General features: G+C 41.1%; 1 pseudogene; it reads right to left on the bottom strand.

Moving 5' to 3' along the window:
• Positions 1 to 12,790: 12,790 nt before the first annotated feature.
• Positions 12,791 to 14,548, bottom strand: LOC129542863 (WW domain-containing adapter protein with coiled-coil pseudogene; annotated as a pseudogene).
• Positions 14,549 to 14,771: the final 223 nt, after the last annotated feature.

Raw genomic sequence — 14,771 nt, 5'->3', positions numbered from 1 at the left:
CGCTGCAAAGAAGTTCATCTGTACCATTTTTCTAGATTCCACATACGTGTGTTAATACACGATATTTGTTTGCCTCTCTCTGATTTACTTCACTCTGTATGACAGACTCTAGGTCCATCCGCGTCTCTCCAGAATGACCCTGTTTTGCTCTTTTTAGTGGTTGAGTACTATCCATTGTATCTATGTACCGCATCTCCTTTGTCCATTCATCTGTCATCAGACATTTAGTTTGCTTTATCTGCTGCTGAAAGCATCTCTACGAACAAAACTTGTGGAGGTGATGGAATTCCAGTTGACCTATTTCAAATCTTGGAAGATGATGCTGTGTAAGTGCTGCACTAAATATGCCAGCAAATTTGGAAAACTCAGCAGTGGCCACAGGACTGGAAAAGGTCAGTCTTCATTCCAATCCCAAAGAAAGGCAATGCCAAAGAATGCTCAAACTACTGCACAATTGCACTCATCTCACACGCTAGTAAAGTCATGCTCAAAATTCTCCAAGCCAGGCTTCAGCAATATGTGAACCGTGAACTCCCAGATGATCAAGCAGGTTTTAGAAAAGGCAGAGGCACCAGAGATCAAATTGCCAACATCCGCTGGATCATGGAGAAAGCAAGAGAGTTCCAGAAAAACATCTATTTCTGCTTCATTGACTATGCCAAAGCCTTTATTTTGTAGATCACAATAAACTGTGGAACATTCTGAAAGAGATGGGAATCTCAGACCACCTGACCTGCCTCTTGAGAAACCTGTATGCAGGTCAGGAAGCAACAGTTAGAACTGGACATGGAACAACAGACTGGTTCCAAATAGGAAAAGGAGTACGTCAAAGCTGTGTATTGTCACCCTGCTTATTGAACTTCTATGCAGAGTACATCATGAGAAACGCTGGGCTGGAAGAAGCACAAGCTGGAATCAAGATTGCTAGGAGAAATATCAATAACCTCAGATATGCAGATGATACCACCCTTATGGCAGAGAGTGAAGAGGAACTAAAAAGCCTCTTGATGAAAGTGAAAGAGGAGAATGAAGAGGTTGGCTTGAAGCTCAGCATTCAGAAAACGAAGATCATGGCATCTGGTCCCATCACTTCATGGGAAATAGATGGGGAAACAGTGGAAACAGAGTCAGACTTTATTTTTTTTGGCTCCAAAATCACTGCAGATGCTGATTGCAGCCATGAAATTAAAAGATTCTTACTTCTTGGAAGGAAAATTATGACCAACTTAGATAGCATATTAAAAAGCAGAGACATTACTTTGCCAACCAAGGTCCATCTAGTCAAGGCTATGGTTTTTCCAGTGGTCATGTATGGATGTGAGAGTTGGACTGTGAAGAAAGCTGGTCGCCAAAGAATTGATGCTTTTAAACTGTGGTGCTGGAGAAGACTCTTGAGAGTCCTTGGACTGCAAGGAGATCCAACCAGTCCATTCTAAAGGAGATCAATCCTGGGTGTTCATTGGAAGGACTGATGCTAAAGCTGAAACTGCAATACTTTGGCCATCTCATGTGACGAGTTGACTCACTGGAAAAGACTCTGATGCTGGGAGGGATTGGGGGCGGGAGGAGACGGGGACGACCGAGAATGAGATGGCTGGATGGCATCACCGACTCGATAGACATGAGTCTGAGTGAACTCCGGGAGTTGGTGATGGACAGGGAGGCCTGGCCTGCTGTGATTCATGGGGTTGCAAAGAGTTGGACACACAGAGTGACTGAACTGAACTGAACTGATATACATATATGGTACATATGGTACACATATGGTACATATATACAGAAGGGAATATTACTTAGCCATAAAATATGAAATTTTGCCATTTGCAGCAACATGGATAGAATTGGAGGATATTATGCTAAGTGAAATAAGTCAGATAGAAAGACTATGTATGATATCATGTGGAACTTAAAAGATACAAGAACCTAGTGAATATAACAAAAATCCAGCAGATTCACAGATACAGAGATCACATTAAAGGGTACCAGGGATGAGAAGGAAAAGGGGAGTGGCCAAACAGAGGGAGGAGGTTGAGAGGTACAAACTAGCATGTATAAAGTAAATTACAAGGATGTATGTACAACACAGGGAATATAGCCAGTATTTTCTAATAACTATGAATGGAATAAAACCTTTAAAAATTGTGAATCACTATATTACACACCTCTAACTTATCTAATATTGTACATCAACTACACATCAATAAAAAATGTAACTGCCAGAGCACAAATGAAAGCCTTCTACAATATCTAAAGGGTAGAAAAAGAAGGAAAGTCATCCTGTAGAGAGAAAACAAATATAATGTAATACACATAGTAACTGTGCCCTAAAATAATAGTTGTGAATTGTGTCGGTTCATGTGTGTGTGCTATGTCACTTCCATCGTGTTTGACTCTGCAACTCTCTGAACTGTAGCCCATCAGTCTCCTCTGTCCATGGGATTCTCCTGACAAGAATACTGGAGAGGGTGGCTTTGCCCTCATCCATGGGATCTTCCTGACTCAGGGATTGAACCTGCATCTCCTGCATTGAAGGCAGATACTTTACTGCTGAGCCACCAGGGAAGACCAGTTGGATCACAAAGCAGTTTTCAACTCCTTATCTATATAAGAGGTAAAACAAAGCAAATTATGAATGCAAAATGCAAAGGGACGACAAATGTATACCAGGCAAATGGAAATAAAAGTACATATGAACATATCTATTCATTGCAGCACAATTTGTGCAAAATGTGGCAAACAACTTAAATATTCATAATGAGAAGTTGGTTGGATACATTGGCACTTCCATACCATGGAGTACAATGAAACTGTAAAGAAAAAAAATCTATAAACTGATGCAAGTCATTTGTTATTACTAATAAAATAGTAAAGTAAATATTTCATTTCTTCAAAGAAAAAGGCAAAGTTCAGAGAACTTTGGAGAGAAGAACACAAACCGAATTATCATCCACTGACAGCTCTTTGAATTTTGAACTGTTTCTTGAGTTGCCCAGTTCCACTTGAATTGCTGCTCTCTAACCCAGACACGACTGAGCGACTGAACTGAACTGAACTGAACCTTTTAAATTCCCCAATACAATCACTGAAATAGTACCTAATGATTAATGATCTTGGGTGTCACACAAATAATTCTGGATAATATGTTGTGTGAACTAGGGAAAATTGTTCTCTAAGCAGACAAGAGGGCACAGTTTTCCAGGGAGAAAAATAGTATATGCAAAGATGCATTGTGAGACAGCTTTACGTGAGTTGAGAATACCTGTGTTAAATTACTTTTTACTTGAAATATCTAGAATGGTTTCTGTGTCCTGCACTGGCAGGATGGAAAGTATATCCCTTGCTGACTCTGGTATGGAGCACCCATCTTTACTAAGTTGCTGGCTACCTTAATCACTTAGTATCTGAAATTTTAATGTTTGTACAGAAGTAAACTGTAAGATAGAAACTTGCATAGGTCTTTGTAGATGGAATGTCAAATATATCTAGGAAAAATGCTTAAACTTTTGGAAAAGCAGTGTCATTAGATTCTTACATCACCTGATCCATTAAAATGAAAAACTCAGTGAATGAACAAATAAAATGTTAAAAGTTTAATTCATGGATAGGTACACCCTGATAGGGGAGAATAACTGCAGGCATAAAATGTACTTCAGATCATCATGGCATCATATGAATTGGTCATAAGCTACCTCACCTTTTCCGCCATCACCTTAGATAGCCCCGCTCTGAAACAGAATCCACGGCTATTCTAAGGCCACACCAGAAGAGGATGCTATATTCTGTGTTGTTTGAGGTGTATGGGAAGGAGAAACAAACGAGCATGTCCTCTTCTCCCTAGTTTGTCAAAATGTATGCAAAAGAATGTGCTTCAATGGCTCTTTCCTCCAAACTGCCTTTTCTCAGAGGCTCTTTGTGTTTTCTCCCCAATCCAAAGAGTGCCTATTCCAGATTATCTCCCTCTGTAAATTTGTGAATTTACCTGAGTTTTCCTGCAGGGGGAAACACCCACCAGTTTATAAGGAAAAAAAATTAAAACCTGTAACAACAGCAAACTGGCTTTAGCAAAGATTATAAGTGCTTTTTAAAAATAAAAGTTGCAAATATTTTTGCTTGATTCCTATTCTATTTTCCCTGGGTGAAGGAATGTGTGCTATCTTAAATAAATATTAGCTAACCATTTTATAGTATTTATTGCATATACAATTCTTGGATGACCACATAATCTAAAAGTGTACCTATTCTATTTAGTTTATCCGCAAAACTAGAAAAGGCTACCAGGTCACAGGTGAAAGCCAAAGGAACAAGAGAGTTATTCAGGAATGAATAGAATGGGGGCTGCCATTCCCTCAATTTACTGAATGCCTCTCATGCCTGAGAGACTGTGCTATGTGCTAGGGATACAAAAGTGAAACTATTTATGTTTCTGAGTTTGAGTTCAAAGAAAAAAGACATAGTTTTGGAAATAAAGCATCTGCAGATGTTTTTCAGTCTGAGTGCGGATGTTTGTTTTTCCGGGAGGTGCGCTGAGGCATGCGTTGTCACCTCGCTTCACCTTTTGGCCTGGAGAGAAGTTCCTTTTGCTTTCTCCGTGTTTCGCCTTGTCCCCAGCCACTTAATGCTTCCCTGACGGCTCAGCAGGGGAAGAATCTGCTGGCAATGCAGGAGACATAGGAGACTCAGATTCTCTCCCTGGGTCAGGAAGATCCCCTAGAGGAGGAAATGGCAACCCACTCCAGTATTCTTTGTTTTCTCTTTTGACGTTATCATTAAATTTGTTTTGAAAGCATTACGGTCTCTCAGTCAATCTAGATTCTGCCCTCAAGAGTAGCTTCTAGAAACAAGGGCACAGAAAAATCTTTTATTCCTCCAATTTCCTGGAGCCCTGACAGTACTCAATGTAGGTTACCACAATGTAAAGTCAACAGAGCTGGGGTGGACAACTTCAGGACTCCTGACTACAAAAATAGTAGTTTCTGGTCCTGGCTAAAGGGCAGGGGGTCTTATTCGGGGTGAGGGGAGGAATAGGCTGGTAGCTTGGAGGTCAGCACTGGCTATAGTATTCAGAATCGTTCATTCAGTTCAAGATCTGTGTCTCATAGGAAGCTCTTCCTGAAGTCCTTAGGCCTCAGATAAGTTGCATGTCTCAGTGATTTAATAGAAGTTTGAGCTTGAATCTCTGGTAATAACTTGTATAAGTTCTTCCCTAAGGTTGGTCTCTCAACTATGAGGATGACAGTCACCAGGTTGGGGGGAGCCAGAAGGCTTAAATGAACTCAGGTGTGTGAGGTGCTCTGCACAGCGCCCTGTGAGCCTGTGGTTAAGTCTAAAAGACGGAGCCACTGCGATCACTCTGCCATGACCCTCACAGTCTGGGTCGCTGATTTCAGCATTTCATCATACGCTGTCTCACACTGCTGTGCCACTGTCTCCAGTGTGTACCCGTTTTCCCTAGAGCCTTTAACAGTGACAAAGGCAAGGCTTATGTCTAACATGTCCACATCAGCTTCTGTGGAATTTATCTGACACAGGCTGGGCAAGGCAAAGGACAAGTGAGCATAGAGTAATTCGCCATCAGGGGGCTCAGAGGCTGAGTGAAGGGACATTGCATGAAGGGGTTGCAGGTGCCACTAGGCTAGGACCTGGACTAATAGGTCTCTTTCCAAGGGAATAGAAGCGTCATTGTTTCCTTATTCCATCTTACATAACACCCACATAACTACACACAGTGTTCTGTGGGACTGAGTCAAAGAAATTCAGACAAATGCCACTTGCGAGGCAATCATCTCCAGTCTCTTAATGCAGTTTTTCCAGTACTAATACTTTTTCCAAAGATGCTAAAAATCTATCTTAGATATGATTTGCCAAATAACTTCCAGAGTGAAACACTCTTCTTAGAGAACTCTAGAGAGGCTTCAGTGATGGTTCCTCTTCTCTGGATGTATATTTAGTTCGTTGTTGTTATTGTTTGGTCTCTAAGTCATGTCAGACTATTTGCAACCCCATGGACTGTGGCCCACCAGGCTCCTCTGCCCATGGGATTTTCCAGGCAAGCATACTTGAGTGGGTTGCTCTTTCCTTCTCCGCACTCTAGTATTCTTGCCTGGGAAATCCCATGGACAGAGGAGCCTGGTGGGCTACAGTCCACGGGGTCACAGTCAGATATGATTGTGCATGCACACACACGTAACCACCCAATGGCAGCAGTCAGATAAATAAGTGCTGGATTGACGGTGCTGCTATAATGATGTTCCCAGAGCCCACGCTGGTCATATCATCCTGTCCCACCACTTCCATGGTGCACTCAGGCCTAAACTCTGCTGCCACTGCCTGGTTTATACTTACTTTTCCAGTTTTCTTTTATAGGATTCCTTTGCTTGTAAGACACTTAAATTTGAGAAAAGCTTAAATAAAAAGAAGGCATTTTTATTTTTGAAAAATACAGGAGTATGCCTCTAAGAGAATGCAAAGGCATATAATACAATCTGGTCTCATGAGAGGTCATAGCCAGAGGTAAAGACACTCACCCAAAATCAAGCGCTATCTCTGGTTCTCATGGTGTGTCATCTATGCTTTTATTTGGTGTTTAATTCCTTTTTTTTTTCCCTCCTTTCTCCATGGACGGGTTTTCATGAATTAATAAATTCAGTAAATTCTTACAGAGTGATACGACATGTATCCTGGGTACTGTTCTACACTCTTCCAGATACAGGCAAATGACAAACATCTCAGGCCTCCTGGAGCTTATGCTCTAGTTGGGGAGAGAGATTGTAAGTCACAATCCAAATGTACTGCCAGGTAAGTGCTATAAAGGAAAAAAAGATAGGAGAAAGTGACTGATGGGCTTCTGTTTTTGCCAAGAGGCTTGGGATCTTAGGTCCCTGACTGGGTCCTGGGCAGTGAAAGGACAGAGTCTTAACCACTGGACCACTAAGGAGTTCCCAAGATGGACCTTTTCATGTGGGAAGGAGAGTGATGTTTGATAAGACGGTGGACACTGTGGACCCTGGCTTCCCTGACTTTCCCCCCTGCTCCCCATGCTCGGCCCCAGGCTCCAAGTTCGGAGCTCTGGACCCTTGTACCTCACCAGGAATCCCTCCACTCTTCCAGTTTATCTTTTGGTCTGTGCAAATTCTGGGTCATCGTGCCTATTATCACTTTGGTTTGTTTTTTTGTTTAATTTAAAAAATTTTATTTATATTTTAATTGAAGGGTAATTGCTTTACAGAATTTTGTTGTTTTCTGTCAAACTCCAACATGAATCAGCCATCAGTTCAGTTCAGTTCAGTTCAGTCGCTTAGTCGTGTCCGACTCTTTGCCACCCCATGAACCACAGCACGCCAGGCCTCCCTGTCCATCACCAGGACAGTCGGTGATGCCATCCAGCCATCTCATTCTCTGTCGTCCCCGTCTCCTCCTACCCCCAATCCCTCCTAGCATCAGACTCTTTTCCAATGAATCAACTCGTCACATGAGGTGGCCAAAGTATTGCAGTTTCAGCTTTAGCATCAGTCCTTCCAATGAACACCCAGGATTGATCTCCTTTAGAATGGACTGGTTGGATCTCCTTGAAGTCCAAGGGACTCTCAAGAGTCTTCTCCAGCACCACAGTTCAAAAGCATCAATTCTTCGGTGATCAGCTTTCTTCACAGTCCAACTCTCACATCCATACATGACCACGGTAAAAACCATAGCCTTGACTAGACGGACCTTGGTTGGCAAAGTAATGTCTCTGCTTTTTAATATGCTATCTAGGTTGGTCATAACTTTCCTTCCAAGGAGTAAGCGTCTTTTAATTTCATGGCTGCAATCAGCATCCGCAGTGATTTTGGAGCCCCCAAAAATAAAGTCTGACATTCTTTCCCCATTTATTTCCCATGAAGTGATGGGACCAGATGCCATGATCTTCGTTTTCTGAATGTTGAGCTTCAAGGCAAATTTTTCACTCTCCTCTTTCACTTTCATCAAGAGGGCTTTGAGTTCCTCTTCACTTTCTGCCATAAGTGTAGTGTCATTTGCATATCTGAGGTTATTGATATTTCTCCCGGCAATCTTGCTTCCAGCTGGTGCTTCTTCCAGCCCAGCATTCCTCATGATGTACTCTGCATATAAGTTAAATAAGCAGGGTAACAATATACAACCTTGATGTACTCCTTTTCCTATTTGGAACCAGTCTGTTGTTCCATGTCCAGTTCTAACTGTTGCTTCCTGACCTGCATACAGGTTTCTCTACAGGCAGGTGAGGTGGTCTGGGATTCCCATCTCTTTCAGAATGTTCCACAGTTTATTGTGATCCACACAGTCAAAGGCTTTGGCATAGTCAATGAAGCAGAAATAGATGTTTTTCTGAAACTCTCTTGCTTTCTCCATGATCCAGCGGATGTTGGCAATTTGATCTCTGGTGCCTCTGCCTTTTCTAAAACCTGCTTGAACATCTGGGAGTTCACGGTTCACATATTGCTGAAGCCTAGCTTGGAGAATTTTGAGCATGACTTTACTAGCGTGTGAGATGAGTGCAATTGTGCAGTAGTTTGAGCATTCTTTGGCATTGCCTTTCTTTGGGATTGGAATGAAGACTGACCTTTTTCAGTCCTGTGGCCACTGCTGAGTTTTCCAAATTTGCTGGCATATTGAGTGCAGCACTTTCACAGCATCATCTTTCAGGATTTGAAATAGCTCAACTGGAATTCCATCACCTCCACTAGCTTTGTTTGTAGTGATGCTTTCTAAGGCCCACTTGACTTCACATTCCAAGATGTCTGGCTCCAGGTGAGTGATCACGCCATCGTGATTATCCTCTTCGTGAAGATCATTTTTGTACCGTTCTTCTGTGTATTCTTGCCACCTCTTCTTAATATCTTCTGCTTCTTTTAGGTCCATACCATTTCTGTCCTTTATCGAGACCATCTTTGCATGATCGATAATGGTATGGACCTAACAGAAGCAGAAGAATCAGCCATAGATTATATGGCTGTATACAGTACACAGATATCCCCTTCCTTTTGAACCTCCCTCCCATCTCCCTTCCCACCCCACTCCTCCAGATTGATAGAGTCCCTGTTTGAGTTTCCTGAGACATACAGCAATTTCCCATTGGCTATTGACTCTACTTATGGTAATGTAAGTTTCCATGTTACTCTTTCCTTGCATCTCACCCTCTCCTCCCCTCGCCCATGTCCATAAGTCTATTCTCTATGTCTGTTTCTCCATTGCTGCCCTGTGAATAAATTTCTCAGTACCATTTTTCTAGATTCTGTATATGTGTGTAAAAGTATAATATTTATCTTTCTCTTTCTAAATTATTTCACTCTGTGTAATAGGTTCTAGGTTCATACACATCATTAGAACTGACTCAAAGGTGTTCCTTTTCATGGCTGAGTATTACTCCATTGTGTATATGTAGTACAACTTCTTTATCCATTCATCTGTTGATGGACGTGTAGGTTGCTTCCATGTTCTAGCTATTGTAAACAGTGCTGCAATGAACAGTGGGATACATATATCATTTTCAATTTTGGTTTCCTCAGGGTATATGTCTAGGAGTGGGAATGCTGGGTCATATGGTGATTTCATGCGTAGTTTTTTAAGGAATCTCCATATGTCTTCCATAGTGGCTTTATCAATTTGAATTCCCACCAACAGTGCAAGAGCATTCCCTTTTCTCCACACCTTCTCCAGCATTTATTGTTTGTAGACTTTTTGATGATGGCCATTCTGACCAGTGTGAGGTGATATCTCATTGTAGTTTTGATTTCCGATTCTCTTATAATGAGTGATGTTGAGCATCTTTTCATGTGTTTGTTAGCTATCTGTATGTCTTCTTCGGAGAAATGTCTGTTTAGGTCTTTTTCCACTTTTTGATTGGGTTGTTTGTTTTTCTGCTATTGAGTTGTGTAAACTGCTTGTATATTTTGGAAATTAATCTTTTGTCAGTTGTTTCCATTGCTATTATTTTCTCCCATTCTGAGGGTTGTCTTTTCACCTTGCTTATAGTTTCCTTTGCTGTTCAAAAGCTTATAAGTTTAATCAGGTCCCACTTGTTTACTTTTGTTTATATTTCCATTAATCTAGGAGGAGTGTCATAGAGGATGTTGCTTTGATTTATGTCATCGAGTGTTCTGCCTATGTTTTCCTCTAAGAGTTTTATAGTTTCTGGTCTTACATTTAGGTCTTTAACCCATTTTGAGTTTATCTTTGTGTATGGTGTTAGGAAGTGTTCTAATTTCATTTTTTATATGTAGCTGTCCAGTTTTCCCAGCACTACTTATTGAACAGTCTTTGCCCTATTGTATATTCTTGCCTCCTTTGTCAAAAATAGGGTACCCATAGGTGCATGGGTTTATTTCTGGGCTTTCTATCTTGTTCCATTAGTCTGTATTTCTGATTTTGTGCCAGTACCATACTGGCTTGATGACTGTAGCTTTGTAGTATAATCTGAAGTCAGGAAGTTTGATTCCCCCAGCTTCATTCTTCTTTCTCAAGGCAGCTTTGGCTATTCAGGGTCTTTTGTGTTTCCATATGAATTGTGAAACTTTTTGTTCTAGTTCTATGAAAAATGCCATTGGTAATTTGATAGGGATTGCATTGAATCTGTAGATTGCATTTGGTAGTATAATCATTTTCACAAGATTGGTTCTTCCTACCCAGGAACATGGAATAGGTCTCCATCTGTTTGTGTCATTTTTGATTTCTTTCATTAGTGCCTTATAATTTTCTGTGTAGAGTTCCTTTGTCTCCTTAGGTAAGTTTTTGCTTCCTAGATATTTAATTTTTTTGTTGCTATGGTGAATGGGATTGATTCCTTAATTTCTCTTTCTGATGTTTCATTGTTAGTATATAGAAATGCAAGTCATTTCTCTGTATTGATTTTGTATCCTGCACTTTGCTAAATTCACTGATTAGTTCTAGTAATTTTCTGATACTATCTTTAGGGTTTTCTATGTACAGTATCATGTCATGTGCAAACAGTGAGAGTTTTACTTTTTTTCTGATCTGGATTCCTTTTATTTCTTTTTTTTTCTCTTATTCCTGTAGCTAGGATTTTCAAAACTATCTTGAATAATAGTGGTGAGAGTGGAAATCCTTGTCATGTTCCCGTTCCTAGGGGGAATATTTGCAGTTTTTCACCATTGAGAATAACGTTTGCTGTGGGCTTATCATATATGGCCTTTACTATGTTGAGGTAGGATCCTTCTATGCTCATTTGTTGAAGAATTTTAATCATAAATGGGTGCTGAATTTTGTCAAAGGCTTTTTCTGCATCTATTGAGATGATCATACGGTTTTTATCTTTCACTTTGTTAATATGGTGTATCACATTGATTGATTTGCATATATTGAAGAATCCTTGCATCCCTGGAATAAACCCCAATTGATCATGGTGTATGGGCTTTGTAATGGGTTGCTGAATTCTGTTTGCTAGAATTTGTTGAGGGTTTTTGCATCTCTTTTCATCAGTGATGTTGGCCTGTGGTTTTCCTTTTTGTGTCTTTGTCTGGTTTTGGTATCAGGGTGATGGTGGCCTCGTAGAATGAGTTGGAAATATTCCTTCCTCTGCAATTTTTTGAAGTAGTTTTAAAAGGATAGGCATTAGCTCATCTCTAGGTGTTTGATAGAATTCACCTCTGAGGCCATCTGGTCCTGGGCTTTTGTTTTTGAGGAGATTTTTAATCACAGTTTCAATTTCAGTGCTTATAACTGGGTTGATCATAGTTTCTATTTATTCCTGGTTCAGTCTTGGAAGGTTGAACTTTTCTAGGAATCTGTCCATTTCTTCCAGGTTGTTCATTTTATTGCCATATAGTTGTTAATAATATTCTCATAACCCTTTTGTCTGCATTATCTGTTGTAACCTCTCCTTTTTCATTTCTTCTTTTCTTTCAACATGTTTATTACAACAGATACAATTCACATCTGACTAGCTTTGTTTCCTCTTCCCTCCCACAGCCATGTCCACTGGGCCATTTCCTCGTATTTGAGCAATCAGTGTATTTTCAGCACACATGCCCAGCAGTACTTTAAGCCCATTCTTACAGGGTCCAAATGGATTTCAATAATTTATACAAATAAGTGGGTTATGCTCAGTCACTGCAATTTTAAGCTATTGTACACGGGGATGAAAAGATTATAGAAAAGTGCCATAGCAACAGTACCTTAAGAAAAGAGGAAAAGGGGAGTCTTAAAAAATGGATAACATCAGATCATGGATTTCAGAGGGAAATGGAACACACGGGAAATGAAAAACATTTCTCTGCAAAACAAATGGAGAAACACTGCTCTTGATCAGCTGCAAGTGTGGAAACAGTTGTTTCGTGATATTTTGTACACTGCCCATATGGTTCAAAATCACATCCTAAGAGACAGATCTCCTGGCACTTGCACTGAATTTTTGAAAATGCAAGATTTCTGAATGATAAATTAACCCCCCAAGTTTTTCTTTAAAAAAGCTAATTTTGCAGATAGGTTTACATGTAAAAAGCCAGGTATTTAGCCACCTCAGCACTGATTAGTTTTGGATGTCTAAGTTCTGTTACAGGTAGCTTCCCATGGCTTCACTCTACAAAACATATTTACAGCGTGAAGAATACATCTACATGAAATCTACATTTCAAGGGTTTTACAAATTAATCTTGTATCTTTCCCCTGAATTGAATCTCATAGACCCCGACCCCTTGTCATTTCCTTTGCCCAGATTAATGGTCCAAAGTCTACTTAAATGCAACTCAAAAATGTTAAGACTGGGTGACAGATTTACAGTTCCTGTTCTCAGCACCATGTGCAATTATTCACATATTCACATCATGAGCAAATTCTGAATTTTTAGCTTTTTGTGTTCCTTAATTTGTTGGCTCAAAAATTGTATCCTTTGCTCTCGCAAAGTTGCTTGAATTTAACATACTTGGAATAAAGATTTTAAATGTTTTTAATTCAGTACAAATTTCTGACATACGAACACTTCCCATGTTATGGGCTTCTTCTCGCAATCTTGATGCCTGCTTCTCCGCATGATCTGCAGGCTGTCCTTGAACGTGCTTGATGAGATTTTCATTGAGATGTGCTGTGAGCGTCGGTGTTAGTGAACACGCAGGTTGGGCCGAGGAGTTCGGTAGTACAACTGCTGTATTTGATGCGTCACTACTAGACGTGTGATTTGGACCAGGTGAAGGACTTCTCTGGCTATTTGAGCGCTGAAGACTTCGAGCAGTGACAGTTTCATGACCTTGCTACCTGTCAGCAGTTACAGGCTGCTGTGTGGCTGACTGTGAAACTGGTCCTTGCTTAACTACTGGAGTACTAACCTTCGGCTGTGATGAAACAGGAGTACTGATCAAAGGTTTGATGCGGACTGTGCTTGTCTCGGGTGTACTTATCCTTGGAGACACAAACAATCGTGGAGATGTGTCAGATGTTAAAGACATGGAGAGTGATTGGGTGGGTGGGCTTGTGTGGAGAGCTGAGCAGCTTGAGAAATCAGAGAAGTTATGTTGAAAGCAGATGGTCCAACAGTAAAAAAGTTATGAATTATAGACGGCAATGAGACTCGTGTCACAGCTGTTGTAAGAATTTCATTTATTTTGGATGTGTCCACATTAGAATTATTAAGTTGCAGCATGACTTGCAAAGCAGGAAGCAACTGTCTAAGCAGATTTGAATCCTGAAGTAATGGAGGTATTGGTGACTGTGAAACAGAAGAGACAGGAATTGCTTAAGTAGGTGCTGGAAGAGCAGATGTGGAGTCCAGAGGCTGAGGATGTGGAAGTTGTGCAAGAGTGTGATACAGACTTTTCTCCTGATGTAGATTCTTTACTTTCTGTTCTTTGAGCAGGGACAGAAGATGTTGGTGTAAGCAGTTTTGATAAAGTAGATGCTACATTAGCATGAAATGATTTCTTTGGCTGGTGATCAGACTGTAGAGTAAATGGACTAGAAGGAACAGTGCTTGGGGTAGCAGTTGCATGAACCACTGCTTTGATGGGGTGCTGTACTGGCTCAGAACTACTGTGAGTCTCTGCTCTTGGCAGTCAATTGTGTCTGCTCTGAGAAAAAATTTTCTGTGGCAGCAAAGTACTGGCATCACTGGAATGCTTGTCTTCCGTTCCACTGACAAACCCACTAGTGGCTGTTGCTTGCATAGCCTCTCTTCTGTAATCTCTATCTTTTGGGAAGCTATTAACTGCCATCTTGTTTGTTTCTTTTTGTCTCTCTTATCTTTCAATCCGAGCTTTCGGTTTTTCCCATTGTGAAACTTCCATTTGACAATTGTTGTAGTGTTTGTTCCCTGAGGAGCTAATATGCTCAGAGAAGTCATCTGCAGAATCATAAGGTGCATCTGAAGTTTTGTTGGATTAGGAGAATGTGAATTGAACTATAAAGAGCACTGTGACTGTGTGGATTTCCTTGGAGAGAGTAACTGGTCCCGCCAGCCCTCTCCCTGTGAATATGCACATTTTTGGCCTTCCTGTGCCCTGTGCTGTCACTGTATTTGTTTTCAGCACTATCAGATCTCCCACAACACCTTGTTTGGTGGTGAAGAATCTGCGGCAGCTCACATTTTTTCATGTCTGTGATCACCACTACTGGGGTGACACTTCGGTGAATACTTAGGTGCCCATCACTGAGCCTCTGCTGTTTTCTCACATACAATTGCCATCAGTGCCCGGACTGTGAGAGTGTGTCCGGGAGAGGGGAGCGGCCGCGGGAGACAGCGCGGGAGGTGGGGGAGCAGGCGGCGGGCGCGGGCCCAGCGTGCCCTCCGCAGCATGCAGCAGCTCCCC

The sequence above is a fragment of the Moschus berezovskii genome, chromosome 19 (genome assembly GCF_049115385.1).
Source record: "Moschus berezovskii isolate FMDL1 chromosome 19, NW_MosBer_1.0, whole genome shotgun sequence".
NCBI lineage: Eukaryota > Metazoa > Chordata > Mammalia > Artiodactyla > Moschidae > Moschus > Moschus berezovskii.
Note: the sequence above shows the minus strand (reverse complement) of the source record. Positions and strands in the feature narration are given on the sequence as shown.